Below are 22,640 nucleotides of genomic sequence, written 5' to 3'. Positions count from 1 at the left end.
TCGATGACAAACTCAAACGAGAGTACATTATCAAGGGTGGTAACGTTTCGTTCTTCAACATCCCTTCCTACATAATTATTATAAGGGTTGCGATGATGCGACGTCAAGGCATTCGTCACCCCATTCAGGGGTGACAACCCTACTGCCATCAACGTGCTTAATTAACGACAACAATTTACCGAGGCGTTACAGAAGGAAGTAAAAACAAAATTCTCGATTCTATAAAATTTCTTGTTAAAATTTTGAACTTCTCATTTGATTGCCACTTATTTATGGACATTCATATTTTTAGAATGTAATTCACTCTTGGGCAGCAAGTGGATTCGTACACACGGCAGTGATTTGGATAAATTTTGTCCCAAGTATAGTTGTTGACGAATATTATGAATATTATAGCTTTTTAATTCATGAAATAGCAATAGTTTATTTTTGTGGTTAAAAATATTTTTAGTTTTATACAATTGTAAACACTGGTCAGGAGAAACGACAAAAAAGATTTGGAGTTCTATTTCATAATTACAATCTTTACAAAAAAAAAAACAGATTATTTCTAAATATTTCACAATTACCTACAATGTTAGAATAATTGGAAAATGATTGTAAATGAAATCATTGTGTTCGTATAACGTTGGTCCTCAATGAGGTTACTCTGGTGTATAATAATTGAGAAGAAAAATGTATTTATAAATTTACAATAAGAATATTACATTTTCAGAGATATGTAAGTGAGGTTACTAGAATTATTAAAATGGTCAATTCATAGTTTTCCATGTAAATGAAAATAAATGAAATTGTATAACTTGAGTGAGAAAATTATTTACATCTGTACTTGGATAAAGTGTACATGATATGAAGTATTTTTAAATTATTACTTATGTCTGAATAAATTGTAGAGAAATATTTTAACAATTTATTGCTTAAAAAAAAGAAACAAAATGAAACGACTTAACAGTGTTATTTTATGAGGAATCTAAATGAATATTTAAATGTTACATGAAAAGGAATTTTGTATTCTTTTTCACTTTATACGAATATATATATATAGGTATATTTCACAATTAATGCATTCAACTTTAAAAAATAATTGACTTACATAAACAAGTAATAAAATATGAAACGATCGTGAACTGTAAAATAATAAATATTATAAATAAATAAAATTATAAGAAACATAAAAAGCTCTTTAAAATATTTCAACTTTTTAAATATGAATCGTGTGATATCTCTGAAGTAAATTGAGAAATAATAGTAAATAAATCGTTGGCATTTCCACGTTAGACAGTGACGTAATATCATCTTATTTAGCGAATTTCGACAGTTAAACGTATTTAATCCTATTAATTAACGTCAGCAGAGCACTTGATACCAACCGGTGAAATTAAACGTAACACTGATAAACGCGATCTGTTCTCCCAGGACAATTGCATCCTCGGATAATTAAGGAAATGCATCTTCACGGAATCTGCAGAGACTCCTAGTGATATGTTTTCATTATGAGACAATCAATGTTGATTACTGTATAATTAGTTAATCTTGTTAATTACCAGATCAACGATGCACTATTTTAATGGAATGTTTTGTATCTGGTCGAATTAAGTAATTTATCCATAAAAATGAAAAAAAAGTAAAATAAAATAAAATACTTGGAATACTTAAGAAAAGATTATCACAAGAGGAAACAATTAATTTTTTTCTTCTTTTATGAAAGAATATAGATATACTAAATGGTATTAAAATAAATAATTTCATTTAATTTATATATTACAATTTAGTATAGCAAATTACAAGTCTGGGGAGGAATAGTAAATAGAATGTAAAATATTTTTATTTTCTCATGTGTGTAGTTACATATGGAAATAGTATTGTGAAATATGTATTTTATTAAAATATAGGAAAATAATATTTCATCAAATAGTAATATTTCACAGACTAGTATTTAGAATAATGGTACTGCAACTAATTATATATATATACATACCAATACACAACATTCACACAACACACATACCAACCTTGGTTGTTCGTCGACATTCATAATGTATCAACCTAACGGAATAGAAGATAGCGAATGATAGTTGCGAAATATATTTAATTTTAAAATTCGTACGTTTTATTTTCAATTCATTATTTTCGATATTTGAGTCCGAGTGAAGGTAGTAAATAGTATTTTCTCCTGATTTAAACATTTAATGAAATAGTATTCCATTTGAGCATTAAATGTGCAAATATTTCAATGTTTACTATTACTTATATCAAATTATTTCAAATTTTCTCCAACAGTGGCAAATTAACACATCCATAGTCGTATAATGCAACCAAGAAATACATAAAACAGAACCTAACGCCGTAAGATCGAAATGAACAAATTCTTTTTACTTTGAAAAAAATAAAGTTCTATTCAAACTCGTATATTTCGTATAAAAAAATATCTATAATTTTTATGGGAAAAGGTCTTACACTTGGAACACTTTTAAACAGCGTTCTCTCAACAATAAATAATAATAATAATAATAATAATAATAATAATTTCTATAATAAATAAGTTATTTTAAGACATTTAATCAAAAAATCCATTTTTATATTCGAGTACCATTCAATGTCAATAAATGTTTGCCACAAACGTTTTTAATATCGATGAACAAATTATCTGCTCCATCGACAGGAAAATTTTCTATTTACATTTCATCAGTTTTGAAGTAACGTAAGAACATCTTTCGAAAAAGTTCTACGATCCGTGTTTCAAATAGAAATCCATTCGAAAGTCCCTCAACTTCTTCGATCTTTGCTCAACATACATCGAAATGGTCAAACTACAAATGCAGCAAAAGTATAACGTATCCAAACTTCCGGCCGATCTTGTATTATTCCTCTTAACTTTGCAATCCGCTGATCGAATTAGATGGGAAGTTTCACGTCAAGACAGAGATTCGACGTGATACGCTTAGACAGAGACCTCGAGGATAGTGGATGCAACTAAATTCGGTTAAAACAGCGTTTGCTTAACCTCTTTCGCTGGAATTTTTCTCCGAAATTGCAACATTTTTCTCAGTTTTAAGCATATTCAACGAGGCAGGACAGTTTGACGGCCCTAAAAATTACGAATACTTTGGAGGGCTGGTAAGAAAAAACGTACATAATTGACTGACACGAGCTTTTGTGGTTTATTTAAACACATTGTGAAATATAAAAGGCAACATTAAAAAAGAAAAAAGAGGGCTTTATTTAACTTTTAGATATTTAGATTTTTTTACATTCACCGTATCGGTGATGCATGATTCCAGCGAAACAGGATCAGTTGCAACAAAAAGGCAAGAAAAAGTTGAAAAGTAAACAATATTCCTTGGGGATTGACGATCCGACATTTTCATTTTTGTGAAAACTATGAAAATAGCAGCTATTTGTTTTTAATGTGCCGAATTTGTGCCAAAAGTTTCTACGTTTCTTTTTGTTTATATTTTTCGAAATCGTTTAAAAAATTAAAAAAATGTTCGATCGTCAATTCCTAATAAATGCTACGCTAAAAGATACGTATCAAGTTTCATAGTAATCGGTTGGTTAGATTCCGAGATGTCTTGCACGCCATTTTTAAAAATCTAATTTCGAGAGAAACGCGTTTAAAGTTTCAGTGTCCTTTACTTACTTTTTTTATTTATATATCGCGGCTCACAGTTCTTACAATTCACAACTAAATTGAACCCAAGTCCCCTAATATTCGATTCACCAAAAGTAATATTCGAATCACACGATTTACACTTTATAACACTGCTTAAAGTTGTAAACAGTGATATATAAATTCAATTATTCTGTATCATGCGGCGGATTTATTATTATACCTCAAAATAAGTCGTTTTAAAGGCTAGGATCTTTTGTATCTTATTTCCAAGACTTCAAACTACTATTCTCGAAGCTTTTCGCCAACATACACAAAACAACAATACTCAATCAGACTCCATGAGTATTGTTGTAATCAGAACAACAGAAAACATAAATAAAAAACCATTCTAAATATTCAACATATTTTTACGTACTTCACTAACAACAACAAAGACATAATCGTCGCCTGGGAATCAAAGATAACGAGTAAACTGACATAGCAATCAAAGAAGCAACATCGCCCCCGTTGGATGTCATCCGAAGACGAATTCCTTATCAAGACCTTGTTGTAACATTACACCATGCCGGAAAACAATCATAGAACAAAATATGGAACACTCATAATATAACCCAAGATTTCTGTCAAACAATGCCATACCAACAACATGAAAAGAAAAGACAGAATAGTCATGACAAGGCTTAGAACAGGACACTGCAAACTCATCTACAACATGAGTATCTATTAAAAAAAACAGAACCCCCAATGTATATCCAATGCAACAGAATTTTATCAACCAATTGTCTTCTATTTGAATGCAGCAAGTACCACGCTCAAAGACAAAAATATAAAATAACTTCACCTGCAGTCCTGACGTCGCAGAAAAAAAACACATAGAAAATTATCCTGAATTATCTAAAGGAAACTAACATCTACCATAAGATATAATCGTCTTGAAAAGAAGGGAAACAGTACACCTAGCTGTCGCTAACGACCAGAAGGTAGATGCGACGTTAATCACAAATTTAATTAAAAAGAAAAAATATCGATTTTTTCTGAAAATTTCTTTAAATGTAACCTAGGCGAAACAAATGATAAGTTTACTGCTTCTTGATCATTTCTATCCAGTGATATCATGCCGACGGGTTCAAAAAGAAAGCGACAAATTACTGTATATACGGTTACGGTCGCTCGTTACGGTCCGCAATCGATTGCCAGCGCAAGGGACTAAGTAAAAGAAAAATAAAAATAAAAAAACCAGAGAGAATTAGAGATTGCGAGATCCCGCGTGATGATAGCGTAAAAATGTTTGCGTTCCTAGAGAGCGTCTGCGATCATTCGAGATTTCGAACCAGCTACAACGAACACTTGAACCGCTTTCCAGCCACGCACAGGCTTCGTGAATATTCCATTGTGTACGGAACAAACCTCCATTCGGACGTGAATCCGTACACTGTACATTATCGGCATTGTTGCGCGGCGATGAAAAGGAAGCCGTGTGCTATCATGCTCCGTGACGACACGCCATGGAAAACACATGGACTTCGCTGTTCGACTTTTCGAATTTTTATTTTGAGATTTTTATTGTTTCGTGTGGTGTATCAGTTTGGGCCAAATTCGAACGCTCACGTGTGTACATATTTATGTTTGTCGCGTGGCATTGTTGTTTGCTGATCATTGCCATTGAAAATGTAGGTAAGAAAGGTGAGTGATGAGATGAGAAATAAACGAGACAGCGGGAATAATTGGGATATATCAAATTTAGATATAATTTTCTTAATTTCATTTCTTAAACTATTCTTATCAACTTGAAGATTAACTTAAGATTATATAATTATATAAACGATTATATAATTTCGAGAAGCGAGGATTTTAAGTTTAAGTTTAGTTAGTTATATTTCACTATTTCTCAGTCGTTAATTTTGAAATTGGTTTAATAAAAAATTAATAATACTCATAATTAGTAACTTGCAATAATAGTAATTAGTAATTAATACCAATAATATTAGTACAACTAGTATAATATTAATTACTAGACTGAGAAATTTTATGCATATTTAAATTTTGCGAGTGCATAGTTAAGAAGATAGAACAAAAGAAATTTGAATTTCAATTATTGCAATATTTTATTTTAGATATTTTTGCAACTTCTAATATTCTATAAATATATACAAATTCATGGTTTGACAATTATTAAAGCGGCTACAAAATAAATGGCTAGGAGATAGTATCTTCATAATAGTATCCTTTTGTTATGTCTCCTATGAATTTTAAATTGCTGTTTATCCTACTCAATTGACAATCAAAACGTAAATAAACGGGTAATAGCGAATATGTTTGCTAAACTGATCTTAGGAATAACTTCCTGCGGCTATATCGTTGCTATCGCTTGGGGCGTTAATGTTTCCCTAACTGTTGAGATTGAAATCAGTTACTAATGTCAGATATTAGTTAATCATAGCGTAATATTAGTACATATTATCAATCATACATTTTATCAACCTCAATGATGCTGTTGTACTGGTTTATAAATGAAAATGACGTTCTCTAATGAATTTACAAATTTGTCATTTTCATTTATGAACCATTATTGTTGTAAAATTCATCTATATTGTTCTAAAAATTCAATTCAGAGAAACTAAAAAAACAATCTATTATATACTACAAATAGTTTTAAACTCAAGCTTCTTAATGCATTTGTGAATTAAATTTTCTAACAACGAACGTTTAGTAACAATAATAAACATAGTGCACATAGAAACTAATATAAAACAATTTATTATTTACATACATGTACAGAAAATTTTTTGAAATTGCAATAAATACTATTATATTCAATATTTTAAAATTTTATGGTCTCAACACTTAAATAATAATAATAATTATATATATATAATATATATAAACCATAAAATTTTAAAATATTGAATATAATAGTATTTATTGCAATTTTAAAAAATGTTCTGTACATGTATGTAAATAATAAATTGTTTTATATAGTTTTAGTTATAATAGCTTTTATGTGCACTATGTTTATTATTGTTACTAAATTCGTTGTTAGAAAATTTAATTCACAAATGCATTAAGAGGCTTGAGTTTACTATTTGTAATAAATAATAGATTGTTTTTTTAGTTTCTCTGAGTTGAATTTTTACAACAATGTACCTAATTAGTTAACAACGTTTTAAAGATAATATGGAATGTATTAAAATGTTAATACGTGTATAATAAAAGATCAAACATAATATTAATAATAATAGGGTCCAACTTACTTAAAAAAAAAAAAGAAAATTAAATTTTCATAGAGAATAATTTCATAATTTCACTCCTTACCAATGAAAATGATCAATTTATTGCCTGAAATGAGAAAGTAAAGTTTCAATAATTTATGTGATTAATTTGTTGAATCGAAAAGCAAAATATTTAAAAAAAAGAATATCAAATACACCAACGTTATACATATAAAAGTTGTATCAAAATATAATAAAATCTACTACTTTAGAGCAATAATCGTATTTGTGAATTGATGAATCAAAGATCTGAAGTGAAACAAAGGTATTGTCAATAATTTAAATCAATAATTTTAGTCGATTTGACGATTATTTGCGTCCTTTGTGCCACTCGAATAAACGAAATGAATCGGTTGATTCTCAATTCGATGTATTTATAATGTGTACGTATGTATGTACGTGTGCGATGAAAAGTGTGCAACCATGCAAAGTCTGCGATGATAAATGTGGCATGAAACGCGGTGAAAAAAGATCACCAATGACTGTTTTGGTGATTAATCGACACGCATGGTGTACAGCCTGAATTTCAATATTTTCAGACAGATACCTATAATCAATTACATCACGTTTCCTGGCTGATGCTTCGACGTAACTTGAAAAAGAATAATTATTTATATTTCAAGCGATTTAACACGCTAATTTTTTTTTCTCGATCGACAGACTTTTATGTTTCAGTCCCTTTTATTAATCCTATTTAAGAAACAACAATTATTACACATAAAACGACTGATTAAGGAACGCACCCTCCTAAATATTTTTAGCACTTGTATGAAACTGAATCACTTTCTTGATCTAAGAACAATTGGTATAATTATTTTGAAAGTTTAGCAACGATGATTTTTAATCGATGTTTCCTGAAAGTTCGTAGAAACAAAGAAAAAGATTAATATACAAAGAAGTGCATTTGTAGGTTTTTTTTTTAAAAAAAAAGGAATTTACAATTTCGTCTTATTGGTTCTAGTGGAAAAAAGATCAAAGAAATGTCACGTTATAAAATATTTCATTAATGAAGATATGCACAAGTAAAATTAAAAATTTATACAAAAAGTCATGCATAAATTTTTTTATCTCTAATGTAGATATGCATAGCAATGGCCACTATCTTTTAGATAATTCTGACAATTCATTAATTGTAGATAATATAAAATAAAAATAATAGATTAATTTTAGATAATATAAAATAATACTACTTTTGCCTTTAACAGAAAACAAGATTATACTTGAAACGATCTCGTTGCAATGAAGCAATATGCCATTAAAGTTTCATTTGAAAAATATCGGCATTTCGTAATCGTAGCAAGTAAACAATAATAATAATAATAATAATAATACAATTTATTATTCTTCGAGGCTCTTTGTGCATTTTCGGTTTCATTTACGCTTCTTTTATGTCGATCTGAATTGCAGACACTATTGTCATTGGGGAATGCAGTCTTAACCACTTGGCCAACTGATTGCGGACCATAACGAGTGACCGAATCGTATAAAGCAATTTGTCACTTTCTTTTTGAACTCGTCGACATGATACCATGCCAGATAAATAGAAATTATTGAGAAGTAACAAGTGTATTATTTGTTTTGCCTGGGTTATACTTAAATATATTTATAAACTGAGAAGCTATTGCAATTTTGGGGACACAAAGTCATCGAAGGCCCTGATACGAGAGCGTCGATAACCTACAGGGTGTGTTGAATTGAACGTGTTAAATTCATAGCAATTGCATCTCGTTTTTCACCTCCGGCACTTTTTCATCTTTGACAAAGACTTGTGCACGCGTGGCCTCGATTCGGTCGTGCGTAATCAACTGTCAGATTCAACTGGGAATAAGGCGCATAAGAAAGAAAGTGGAACGCGATTCGTCACGTAGCGGAATCGATTCCCAGAGACAAACGGTGCACGAGCGAAGAACCAGGAGAGAGAGAAAAAGAGAGAATCGTATCATATAATTCATTGTGTTACGAAAACCTGTAGTTATAACTCAATCTTTCTCTAACTCAATATTTGATAAAGATGTTACAATTTTAAAGAATCGCGATACAATGCAATGATGCAGTCTTGGAAAAAAAATATTTTTTACTTCTTTTTATAAAGTAACAATCTTTCAAAGATTCAGCATGTGCATACTACATGTAATACAAGCTTATCTTTATTTATTTAAATCAAATATTTAAAAATGGACTTATTTCTAATAAGTTATTTTACTTGATTCAATATTATCTGGATCTTAGTTCATATTGATTATCAATATAATGTAGTTTTTCATCTTGTTATATTTTATATTTTATATTTTTTACTTTATATTTTATATTTTATATTTTTTACTTTATATTTTATATTTTATATTTTTTTACTTTATATTTTATATTTTATATTTTTTACTTTATATATTATATTTTATATTTTATATTTTATATTTTTTACTTTACATTTTATATTTTATATTTTTTACTTTATATTTTATATTTTATATTTTTATATTTTTATATTTTATATTTTTATATTTTTATATTTTGTAGTTTTTTATCTTGTACTTTATACTTTATATTTTATATTTTATATTTTATATTTTCATATTTATATTTTATATTTACATTTCATAAATAATTTCTCGAATAGTTTCACATCTATTGCGTAATTTTTGAATTTTCACACTTATTTGTGTTTATATGAAATATCATATTTCATATTGAACGTAGCGAATTGTATCAAACTTTTGCTATTTGTGTCACTTTGCTCGTGTTAATTAACACTCAGTTGATCACACGTCAGATCATTCATTATTTTATTTGAATAATCGAATAAGAAGTATTATTTGGAAATAATTTATTTGAAGTTATACATCTCCTGTGTTGTAAATTAATTGGAATTATTCTTCATAATTATTCTTTGCCATTGCCGAATGAAACGTGGCCGAAACTCCTAGAGGAAGAAATCTTTCATCACGTTTTAATCTTCTATCCTTTACACTTGTATTTTAATCTCCTTCTGAAAGTCCCGAAGGACGGACTTTTGACCAGAAAATCCGGTGCGACGAAACGTTAGAACCTTGCGAGAAACGTCCTGAACGTTCTTCCATGCGACGACGCAATAACGAAATTCCATTCTCCTTTTCCCTATTTGCAACCCCTAAGCAGAGAAAAGATACGCGTTTACGCTCCGATTCGACTTTCCCGTTTTTCTCCGTTTGTCCGCCCGGGCCCGTGAAACTTATCCATCGCAGGGCAGAAATTAAATTGAACTCTTTGACAGAAAATAGGGAGTAACGGGAGAGAAAGAGAGTGACGCACGCCGGGAATTCCCGAATACGGGCTACGACTTTGTTTCGAGCGCCGAAACAAAGTAAGAATTTCGATTTTGTTCGGATTCTTTTGACTCTGCTCGACGTCGAGCGTCGTTGGAAACAAGAAATCGAAGAATTAAGAATAATAATTATTTAACGATTAATTAACGATTCCTCGTCGATTTCTGACGACCTTGAAATATATATATATATTTTTTCTGAACACATTTTTTCTTTTTTTTCCCCCGTACGTGTTGCCGTCGCTCGGCTTTAATCTCACGTCTCCAAAATTGTATTATATTTCCTCAGTTTTAAGTATATATTTTTAAGTAAAACAAAATAGGCAAAAATAAAAATAATAAACTTGTTACTTTTTAATTTCTATTCAAAATTAAGTATATCACACCGACGAGTTGAAAGAGAAAGCGACGAACTGTTGTGTACGGTTTGGTCACTCGTTATGGTCCGCAATCAGTTACCAGCGCAAGTGGTTAATTTTCTCGAGATATTTGTAAAAGTGTATTTCTTGACTTTTTTGATTTCGAGCGAACTTGCCTGACCTCAAGGATTTTTCGATTTATAAGCACATATAGTACGAATAACTTTTTTGACTCTTTTGATTCTGGTTCAGCGGCTTTCTCAATTTTGGGCATCTCGCTTTAATAAGAAATTTATTTTATCGATGAATTGAAGAAATTAACCGAAACAGTTATGTAGTTCTTGTTACTTTTTTTTTTTCTTAAAGAAACATCATGTTAATTAAACAGAATTGTAGCGTACGAACTATAAAAATTAGAATAGCAGAAATCTCAATTTTTAAAATTGATACAAAACTGATATCAACAGATGTTGGTTTAGGCTAGATATATCTCGGCAATATCGCACCATTTTGAAAAATCTCGGACACACGATTACAAATCGAAAAATCATTGAAATCAGTGAAATTTGTTCGTTAAAAATCGGAAAACATATTTTGACAAATATCTCGAAAACTAAAGCTAAGAAACGGTACACATATACACAGTTGTTCAGAATCGTGCCTCCAAAATCGTGTAAATAATTATCACTAAATCATCTGTTCCTTATTTTTCTAACTTAATTTGTCAAATTGATACACCGATAAAAAATTAATATTTACAATGAAAAGATAACTATTAAGTTTTATTAATAGCAAATAGACCATTAAATGTGTAATTATGAATGATCGAACTTTAATCAAATCATTCAAATCATTTAAAATTCAATCGTAATATATTGCAAAATAGCTTTCAACAGAACAATATTTGATATTCATTATCTTATATCTCGATTGACATATTGTTAAGTATTATATTTGTGATACAGTCAACGAACGATAATGTGTTAAATCATTCAAGTCGTTTAAAAACTAAGTTGCCAGTAATGATCTCATAAAAGTTTTTGTAGAACTCTGTTCAACATCTATTATCTTATATCTCAACTTCTTCGCATACATATAGTTGCGTAATTGGAGCAGGTTATAATCCCAGATTAGTTTGCGATAGAAGAGATTGTAGAGAAAGTTAAGTAATATAATATAAAGTTTACTTTTCTACAACCTCACCTTTTTCCTAGTTCTTTGAAGAAAACAAATGGAGCTAAAATGGAACTTCATTGTTTTATTTAGAACGAGTTTTCAAAATATTCTGCAAAAGAACTTTTTACTATGAAATTGAAATGATATTAATAATGGAATACTCAATCGTCTTGTAATAAACATAGAATCGTTTCTTTGTATATCCGAATATAATGCATCCATTTTTACGTATTTATGAAAAATTTGAAGTTCAAAGAATGCACATAATATGGAGAAATATATAAATGAAATACTACGTAATTGTAATATTATATTTAATTAATACAACATATTAAATTTAAATATATTATACGATATTTACACTATAATATTTAATAAAAATACAATCGAGGTTCAATGTTTTTCAATTATATCCATAGAAATATGAATTTTTACAAAAACTTGCCACTTCATTCGCGTTCAAATAATCTGATTCGTTTTGAAAAAGATCATGTAACGTCGTATATTTGAAAAACTCAAATGACTATAGCATCGTGCCACGAATTCCATTTTTTCCACGAAGTTCGTCACGCCATAATAAAGAACCTTAGGGAAGTAATGTCAATTGAACACCAATTAATGCAGTGTAACTCGGAAATCTGTTTCAACTAAATTCAGCATAAATCGATATCGGATTAAAATTGCATTTTAATTATTAATTTAAAACAGAAATTCAATCCGCCGCGGCTCATCGTCGGAATTGCATTATCGATTTTCATAAAAATTGAACTTGCTAAATTAATTCCTTCGCTTAACACGTCCGTTCAATTATAAACTAACGTTCTTACAAGCATTTCCTAATTTTCCTTGACCGCGATTACTGTGATTGACTTTCTGCATAGCGTATCGAACCAACTTCCACGACCATGGATCACTAACCTCGATATAAACGGTGCACAATTATTGGTCACGTAACGAACACCATTAAGTAAAGAAAGTACAAAAACGAATCGTTGATATTGCTTCATCGATGATTATGTTTCTTAGGTTTGAAAAAAATTGTGTTAACACTGGAATTGCCACTGGAGTGATTAAAATAGAATCGTTCAAATTCGATAGATTTCTGACAGTAACATTTTTCCATCATCCAACAGTTTTCTTTAAATAAACATGAATAAAAATGTCTGTCCTTTGTTTTAATTTTTTCTTGCATTTTTATATTTTAACATTTTGCATTTTAAATGTTCGTTAATGTATTAAATAAAAAAACACTAACTCGTATTAATATCCAGGCAGTATTTATTTATAATCATTGCATCATTGAATTACTTAAATTTTTAATGTATTAAAATAAGCAAGAAACAAAATATATCATATTCATATTACACGTTGCATTTGTAATTAATTTAATTATTAAAACGCTTACTGTAATAAATCATTTATCTATTTATTGCGTCAAATGATAAATGACTTACAAATTAAATGTTGAAATCTAACAGTGCAAAAATATTTTTAACATAAACGTTTGTCTATATTCGTTTCACACAAAACATGCATTATATGCTAATTTTACTAATATTTCATGGATTTATTTAAGCATGTTTTATAAACATTCAAATATGTTTTTAAAGAGTCACTATTCTTCTATTAAATGCTTTTCTTTCAATTCTATTATCGTTTTTATGAGTATTATTTAAATGAGAGTTCAATGACTTTATAAATAATTAATATTTCTAACCCAAACCTAACCCAAACCTAACATATTATATTTTAATTAATATATAACACATTGACAAATATTAATCGAATCTTTACATCGTTATATCATTAATTTCCAAAAACATAGTAATTCACATTCTTCAAAAAAAAAAAAAAATTTTTGATATTTTAGGAACCACCAAGTATTTATTTGTATATTCATTTAGATTCTACAGTTTCACAAAATCCAAAAAAAAAAAGAAAAAGAAAAAAAATTTTAATATTACAACATTGCGACAAATCGTTAATATCTCAGATGTTAATGCAAGCCATAAATACGCTATATGAATGAAACATCGCGTGCACACGGTAAAGCGTGTCTTTCACGTTCACGTTGCACTAAACGGCTCATCGTTTGTCTGCTATTCGCAGGCACGCGAACGCGTTCAAATCCACCGTAATATTTCAATCAAATACCAAACCCTTAATGGTTTTACGTGTACCGCGCGAGAGAATGGTATTACTTGTAAAAGCGATTCCGCGCCTCCTTCGTTCCACACCTTTCTCGCCATCTATCGGTTTACTCCGGTTAGACAACATTTATGTGCAGGCAGCTTAATGCCACTTCTAACGACACGATGAATTAATCATCAACCAGGTTCCCCTGCTTCAGTGATGTACTCTCGAAGCTCGCCGCCTCTCGCCGATCTTGCTTACCGGCGCGTTCCACGTAAGCAGGTTAAAAGCGGAAAAGAGCTTTCGCCGCGTGACGCAGCCAAAATCCGGGAAAATCGTTAATCTCAGCAATCAACTCCGGTACAAATGAAAGATCACCGTTTCCACCCACCTCTAATAGCATTTTAGGCAATGACATTTGGGAAAGGGGAGCATTTTCTTTGATAAGAACAATCGTTATTGTTCCGATTAATTGGTTAAGACTCGTCGTCTGTTCGACGACGTGGATATTTTTTTACTGGAAATACATAGAAAGAGTCAAGCTTTTTCCATTAAATCAAACAACACAGAGTTAACAAGTATATTTATATCGCGAGTTAATGTAAAAAGAATATAAACAATTTTTTGCTAAATAAAATTTAAAATTAATGCATCCATAATTTCAACGTGTTTTTAATAACTACAATACGTTGATTGTTATTACACAGGATTTTAGATTTTAACCAAAAGTTTCACCGACTATGGAATTATCGATAAGAATTGACATTGGCTTTCATCTGGTTAATTTTCCGACGATTTTTCTTTGTGTAAATGTCGTCACGATACAATTTATTTTTCACCCCTTGCGCTGGCAACCGATTGCGGACCGTAACGAGTGACCGAACGGTGTGCAATAATTCGTCGCATTCTTCTTCTTCTGGACTCGTCGGTATGATATCACTGGATGGAAATTATTAAGAAGTAACAAACTTATTTTTATTTTTATCCTTTCAGAAATAATTTTTGGCTTGTTGTTTTTGTAGAAGAAAATTTTTTATTGCTATTTGTAATTGTAAATTTACGTATTTATGTTTATGTTTTACATAAGTTATACAAGTTGTATAATTATTTGTTCGTATAACTGTATTATATGATATGAATACATATATATATTGTATTTGTAATGTATATTTTATAAACATATTATGTTTATATTTGTATAAAATTTTTAAGACTAAACTACAATATATATAATTATTCATCCATTTATGGACTGGAAATACATAGAACTTATTTTTATTTTTATCTTTCCAGAAATAATTCTTGGCTTGTTGTTTTTGTAGAAGAAAATTTTTTATTGCTATTTGTAATTGTAAATTTACGTATTTATACTTATGCTTTGCGTAAGTTATACACTATTAATTACACAAGTTGTATAATTATTTGTTCGTATAACTGTATTATGTTTCTGACAATATATCCATATATGTATATTTATAATGCATTTGTAATGTATATTTTATAAATATAATATGTTTATATAAAATTTTTAAGACTAAACTACAATATATATAATCATTCATTTATGGACTGGAAATATATAGAAAGAGTCAAGCTTTCTCCATTAAATCAAACAATACAGAGTTAACAAGTTTATATCGCGAATTAATATAAAAAGAATATAAACGATTTTTTGCTAAATAAAATTTAAAATTAACGCATCCATAATTTCAATGTATTTTTAATAACTACAATACATTTATTATTATTACACACTAGATTTACATCTAATGTGTAACTGTAGTGTACAACATAATAACGAAAGTATCTAATATAATAAAAATAAATAAGTATACCTACGTTAAATAAAAATCAATATTATTATATAATTTTAATTCAATAATCTGCTTACAAAATATCTGTGTATTGTAAATGGACTCACTTATCCTTATCTATTTCTTATCCATCCAAATAAGAATAGAGCATAAAGGAAGCTATTGACCCTCTAAGTCAAAGTTTCAATTTCAAACTATCCTGATGGCTCCCATAAACGAGATTTCACTTTAACCTCTTGCGCCTGGAATGACGTGCGAAATAAATAATAAATTTCCAGCGATCTGTCATCACCGACGAGCTGAAGAAAAAAAGAAAAAGAAAGCGAAACGAATTACTGTATACGATTCGGTCACTCGTTATGGTCCGCAATCAATTTCCAGGCGCAAGTGGCTAATAAAAATCCACGCGCGCCATATAAAAGCGCTCGTTTCCGCGACACTTTCTATTTAAGCGAAAATGTTATTTTTCACGTCGCTCGGTAGATAAAAGACCGCTCAGGTACGAGTTGATACGGCGGGGCACGAGCCGTGTCAATTAAGAAGACAAGCGTTACTAATTGCAGGCCGAAGCGAAGGAGCGTTCTTGACGATGTAGGGCACGATTTAACGAGCGGTTTTAGCGACTTTAATTATTAGCTCGACTGTACTCCATAGGGTCTTTCAGTTTATGCAAGCGTGACAGAATGCTGGAAAGAACGAGAGAACGCGCGCGCGAGAGAGAGAGAGAGAGACGGACAAAGGCTGTTTGCACCCTCGGTGTTAACGCAATATGCTCGACTCCGTTGAAGATGGAAGCATTTATACGAGAACGCTCAGCTTGCCTCTGTCTGCCTCTGTACTTTGTCTAAGCGTTTGGCCACGTTTGTTCGTATTCCCTTTGTTCGTTCACCCCCCTCCCCAACCCTTGGTTGCTCACTCTCTCTCTCTCTCTCTCTCTCTCTCTCTCTTTTTGTGCTGTTTCGTCTGTCATTATCCATGCTCTTCAGTTTTCTCTCCCACCTCTAAATTCCAACTTAATCTCTTGGACTTAATCGTATCGTGTGGGTATTTAAATCAGCTAATTAGCTCCTTTTTACGAGCGTCGTTTATTAACGACGAGGATCTTTCTTCTTCTCTTTTTTTTTTTTTTTTTTTTTTTTTTTTTTTGTTAAAATCCTTTCTGCTTGCCCGTTCGTATACTTGTGCTTTTTGTTTTTTTTTTTTTTTATTTCATATTCTCATTTCTTCGTTTGTTGCTCTATGGTGTAGATCTATGTTTTTGACATTTGTTTATTCATCTAAAGAATTCTTTTTGAATGTTCGTTTATGACGGACACGGTTCATTTTGATTTTCAAGACGGAGGAATAATGAATCGTAAATTGAAATTTATATAATTGTATAATAAATGAAACGAAAGAAGCCTAACTTGATATTAGATTGTCTCGTGAGACATCGGATTTATATTTATTTAACATTTGAGCGCGTTATGTTTGTTCGGTTGCTGTACACTTTTGGGAAGCTTATTGCATTCTGCATTCAGAAAAAATGTTTCTTCACGAATTTCGAATTTTATTCTTTCGAAATCGATATGGATCTATTCGTTTTCAAAACTATATACTTTACTCACAAATTATTACACAGAAACTACAAGAAATGGATTACAAAATTCTTCCTCGCCCTTCTTATTCTCTATCTTTTTAAAAATTTGAAATCATTCTTGCATGAGAAAATGTTCAGAGGCTTCTAAACTTTTTACAAATATCTAAAATATTTAATAAATTTTATTTTAGATATTAAATATAGATATTTATTAAATATTTATTATTTATTGAATATTGATTAAATATTTACTTATTTTTCAATTGTAAGAAATTTTTGTTACAGAAATTTATTTAATTATAAATTCTTTTACTTTAATTATACATATATTACAAATAAAAAATATATTGCTTATATTAAAAATTGTAACAAAAATTTATATTTCTATCCTTCACTTGTAAGAATTTATTTCAACTATAATTTTTAAAAGACTTCTTCGAGAAGGATATTTATTCGATAGAAATGAATGTCGTGGATGCACATTTGGATGTGCATTTTAATTAAAGTGTCAAATAATTTTCGAAAATACCCAACATAAATTAAAATACATAATTTAAATAAAAACCCGACATTTCATACGACACGATGGTGATTTATTTGTCAAACTAAAATGTGTTTCAATCTATCGTAAACAATCGACGAAATATAAATTTACGAAATATAAATTTTTCTCATTTCTATAATTCTCGTGTAAATTCATCGTGAATTCCAATATTAACAAAACAATTTCGTTTCAGATGTTTCTACGACGGAGATCGTTAGTTTACATCTTCGATTTGGAATGTTTTTTTTTTTTTTATTGTATGTAAAATTAATACTGTGGTTTTCGAGGTTTCGCAAATTTAAATTTCGCAAAAGTTAAAATATCGTGATTTTTAATACTCTCGTCAGTAGCGAAAATTTGGATTTTTACGAAAAATCAAACATTAAATCTTCGGCCGATCTCGATCACTGTTCTCTGTGTTCCTTTCGTTCCAATTCACTGCCGCGATTGTCATTTTGTTGCCTGTCGGAATCATCGGCGATCTCCCCCTAGACAGTCGCGAAACTATCGAGTGTCTGGCAAACACGGGGACAGAGCAGATTCAGTTCGCGATCGCAATAAAGTGTCAAGCTTACAGGGAATCGCTTGGTCCGCTTCGAATCTGCGTGTCTGCAGGGCTGAAAACTTTCACCCTCCGGCATTGTCCTGCCAGGGCTCTCGGTGTCCCTCTCGGGAAACTGTCAACGCCGATTGCGTGATGAGGTGCTCACCCGGTCGGAAGATGATAATACGCGCGAAAGGAAACCCGTGTGAAAAAGATTCTCGTGGCTGCCTTAGCGAAAGTTTTTCAAGATGGAACGGCCGAAAGGTCAGACGCTTCTCTCCGTGTTACTTATTACTTATTCAGAATTTCGTTCATTGTGAACTCCGATATTAATCGAAAAATATTGTTTTAGATATTGAATATGTTTCAGATATTAAAAATATTTCAGACATTAAATATAGATATTTATTAAATTTTTATTATTTATTAAATATTGCTTAAATATTTATTTACTTATTCTAGATATTTATTAAATATTTTAGATATTAAATATAGATATTTATTAAATACTGATTAAATATTTATTTATTTATTCTAGATATTTATTAAATATTGATTAAATATTTATTATAGATATTTATTATTTATTAAATATTTATTAAATATTTTATATTCAATATAGATATTTATTTATTATAGATATTTATTAAATATTTTAGATATTAAATATAGATACTTGTTAAATTTGATTAAATATTTATTTATTTATTCTAGATATTTATTAAATATTTTAGATATTGAATATAGATATTTATTAAATATTTTAGATATTGAATATAGATATTTATTAAATATTTTAGATATTAAATATAGATATTTATTAAATATCTTAGATATTAAATATAGATATTAAAAATATTTCACAACGGAGATCATTTACATCTTCAATTTAGAATCTTTTTTACATTGTATTGTAAAACTGATATTGGGGTTTCTGAGATTTCATTTAAATTTCATAGAGGTTAATATCGCGATTCTTAATACTCTTGTCAGTAATAAAAATTAAATTTTTATGAAAAATCGAAAGTTAAATCTTCAGCTCGAGTCTGCAATTTGGTAAAGAATCTTCAATTTGGATCTTCCTGCGAAAGTTAATATCGTGATTTTATTACGACTTATAATTAATTACTATTAATCTTACTTTTGTACTTTGCATTTAAATGATTCATTCTATCTAGCTTATAAATATTAAAACATTAGTTTTAATTTTCGAGTGGCTACGTTTTTAAATCAACTACGCTCAGCAAATTTTCGAAATAACACCTTTTTTTTTTTAAAATTAGCGTTAACTTCGACTTTTCAACTTAACACTTAGAAAAACATTAGTTTCAATTTTCGAATCGTTTTCATCTGAATTAACTACGTTTGAAAAAAAAAAGAACAAAAAAACAAAAACATTAGTTTCAATTTTCGGACAGGTCCGTTCTCAAAAATCACCCACGTTCGAAGAAGTGGCGATAAAGTTTATTTTACCCGCTCTTTTATATCGAAGTGAAACAACATTAAAATTCCAGTTCAGAGACAAAACGTAGCCGAGGGCCTCGGGGCGATAATAATAAAAATAAAAGCGCGGGGCTCGGTTGTTGGTTAACTTCATTTAACGCGCTATGAAATGCCGAGGACATTTGCGTCGAGAAAAATATCATTTCTGTTTATTCTTTCGCTGCTCCTTCCTCGCGTACACCGTTTTTTTTTTTTTTTTTTATTCCACCCTTTTTCTCCTTCGCCGATTCATATCTATTTTCCCGAGCTGTTGCGCGGCATTGTGTGCACCGTTTGTCAGATTCGTCTCCGATGGAAAACAAAAAAGAGAGAGAGAGAAAGAGAGAGAGAGAAAAACGACGACGATGTTGGTCACGGTAATGGAAATCTGAACCGCAAAGAGAAATTAATTTCTTCGACGGTCAGAGGTCGATGAATTGTCTCGGCACGGGGGAGGATGCTCGTCAATAGCATTTCAAATAAATTTCATTTCCTAGAGTATGAAAGGGCCGCGACTGTTGGTCTCTTTGTCAATGAAAATTGCGGCAAAATCAAACTGTAATTAATACCGTAGGAATACGCGCAATGTCGTTCGAAAGTCTTGATAATTTTTATTTCTGATAATAATAATGATAAATAATAATGATGATATATATAAATAATGAATAAATATAATATAAATGTAATAAATATAAATAATGAATAAATATAAATATAGTAAAAATAAATAATGAATAAATATAATATAAATATAATAAATATAAATAATGAATAAATATAAATATAGTAAAAATAAATAATGAATAAATATAATAAATATAAATATAGTAAATATAAATAATGAATAAATATAAATATAATAAATATAAATATAGTAAATATAAATAATGAATAAATATAAATATAATAAATGTAAATAATAAATAAATATAAATATAGTAAATATAAATAATGAATAAATATAAATATAATAAATATAAATAATGAATAAATAAATATAATAAATATAAATAATGAATAAATAAATATAATAAATATAAATAATGAATAAATAAATATACTAAATATAAATAATGAATGAACAGATAAGTAAATAAATAATATTTTCAATGTTTCTCAACTTTCAGTGACATTGATATAGTTTTCGATGTAACGTCAATACTTCTAATATCGAAATTTTTAAACTGCACGTGAATTTTACATTAGGAACGACAATAAAAATTAAGTTATTACAAGAAGTGGATTTTATTATGGAGAGTGTTTCGACGTTTAATGTTAAAATGTTTGCCAGTATGTTCTACAAATAAAAAACGAAACTGAAATGTCATGCTTCATTAAAAAGTGAAAACAAAAATACGAAGTATAAAGTTGTACATACATAAATTTGCATTTCGAAATGTAATCTGTCTTTATCAATACAAAATTGATATCGAATTATCATTATTAATATTATTATATATATTATTAATATATTATTTATTTATATAATTTATTATTAATTTATATTATTATATATTATTATTTATTATAATTTATTTATATTTATTACTTATTATTTATTATAGTAATATTATTATATATATATTCAAATAACTATTATTATTATTAACTATGCTACTATAAACTATATTTAAACATTAATGAATCACATTAACTTTGTTAAATTCCTTCATACAAAATTTTGTTTTTTGATCACACACATTTTATATTCTGCTTTCAAAGATAATGATAAAATATTTAAGATAAATTTCTGCTTTCAAAAATAATGATAAAATATTCTTTCGTAAATAGAAATCTGAAGATCTAAGAAACAAGGAGATTGATCCTTTTCGATTAATTCATCGTTCAAAATTGTTCGTGTAATTAATCGTGTTCATTTCATACTTCTGCTATAACTTTAATAAAATATTTAATAAAGCTTTTTATTATATGACATATTCTTATCTACAATGAGACTAAAAGGAAGTTTGGTAAAGTTTGGACCGCTAAACTTTGGAGCAACTCTGTATAACATCGTGTCTTTTAAAAAGAACAAAACTCTTGAAGTTTGCTTTTCGTTACTGAGATTTTCACGTAGAACCTGATTTGACTTGAAATTTAAAACGACTAAAAATCAATGCTTATAATTGAAAATAAGATGATGATACAAATTTTTTTACTGCCATAAACCGATTGGAAAGATGTGAGGAACCGAGGTCGACTCGTTACGTCCCATTGGTGTCGACGGAAGCACCACACAGGATTTAATTTTATTACAACCAAATCCGATTAATTAACGCCTGTGGTACAGTCAGGGTAATAAACTTTTCTTAGGTTAACTTGTAGCTTAATACGAAAACATTGTGTTACCTCGATGTTACAACGTGGGCAGTAACTCGAGATCGAAGGAAGAAGTCACGGCGAAGGATTGCGAAGACAAACTCCCAGAGGAGTTTCGTGTAACGTCTGGCTCGCTTAAGAGATCAACAACCTAATGATATTGGCACTAACCTTTTAATACAGCTCAATACTTATTACGAAATGAAATCGAAGCATGTAATGAGAAAATATTATCTCAAATTGATTGGTAAATTAAAGCCATGATTTTAGGATGAAAATTTTCCATAATTCATTGTAAAGAATAATGTATTGAGATCGTACAACAATAATAATAATATTATATAATAATAATAATAATATTAATATTATTATATTATTATATTATTATTATTATATATTATTATATAATAATATTATTACAGTAATACATTATTGTATAATAATATTATTACAGTAATATAATATTATATAATAATATTATTACAGTAACACATTATTGTATAATAA

The 22,640-nt window shown here is 29.0% G+C and overlaps 1 protein-coding gene across 1 annotated transcript in view; it reads right to left on the bottom strand.

Moving 5' to 3' along the window:
- Window positions 1-22,640, bottom strand: part of LOC122531875 (tyrosine-protein kinase Drl-like) — a 185,640-nt gene that overhangs the window by 7,895 nt on the left and 155,105 nt on the right. The gene's annotated exons all lie outside the window — the stretch shown is intronic.

Source organism: Frieseomelitta varia, unplaced genomic scaffold (assembly GCF_011392965.1).
Source record: "Frieseomelitta varia isolate USP_RPSP 00005682 unplaced genomic scaffold, Fvar_1.2 scaffold_420, whole genome shotgun sequence".
NCBI lineage: Eukaryota > Metazoa > Arthropoda > Insecta > Hymenoptera > Apidae > Frieseomelitta > Frieseomelitta varia.
Note: the sequence above shows the minus strand (reverse complement) of the source record. Positions and strands in the feature narration are given on the sequence as shown.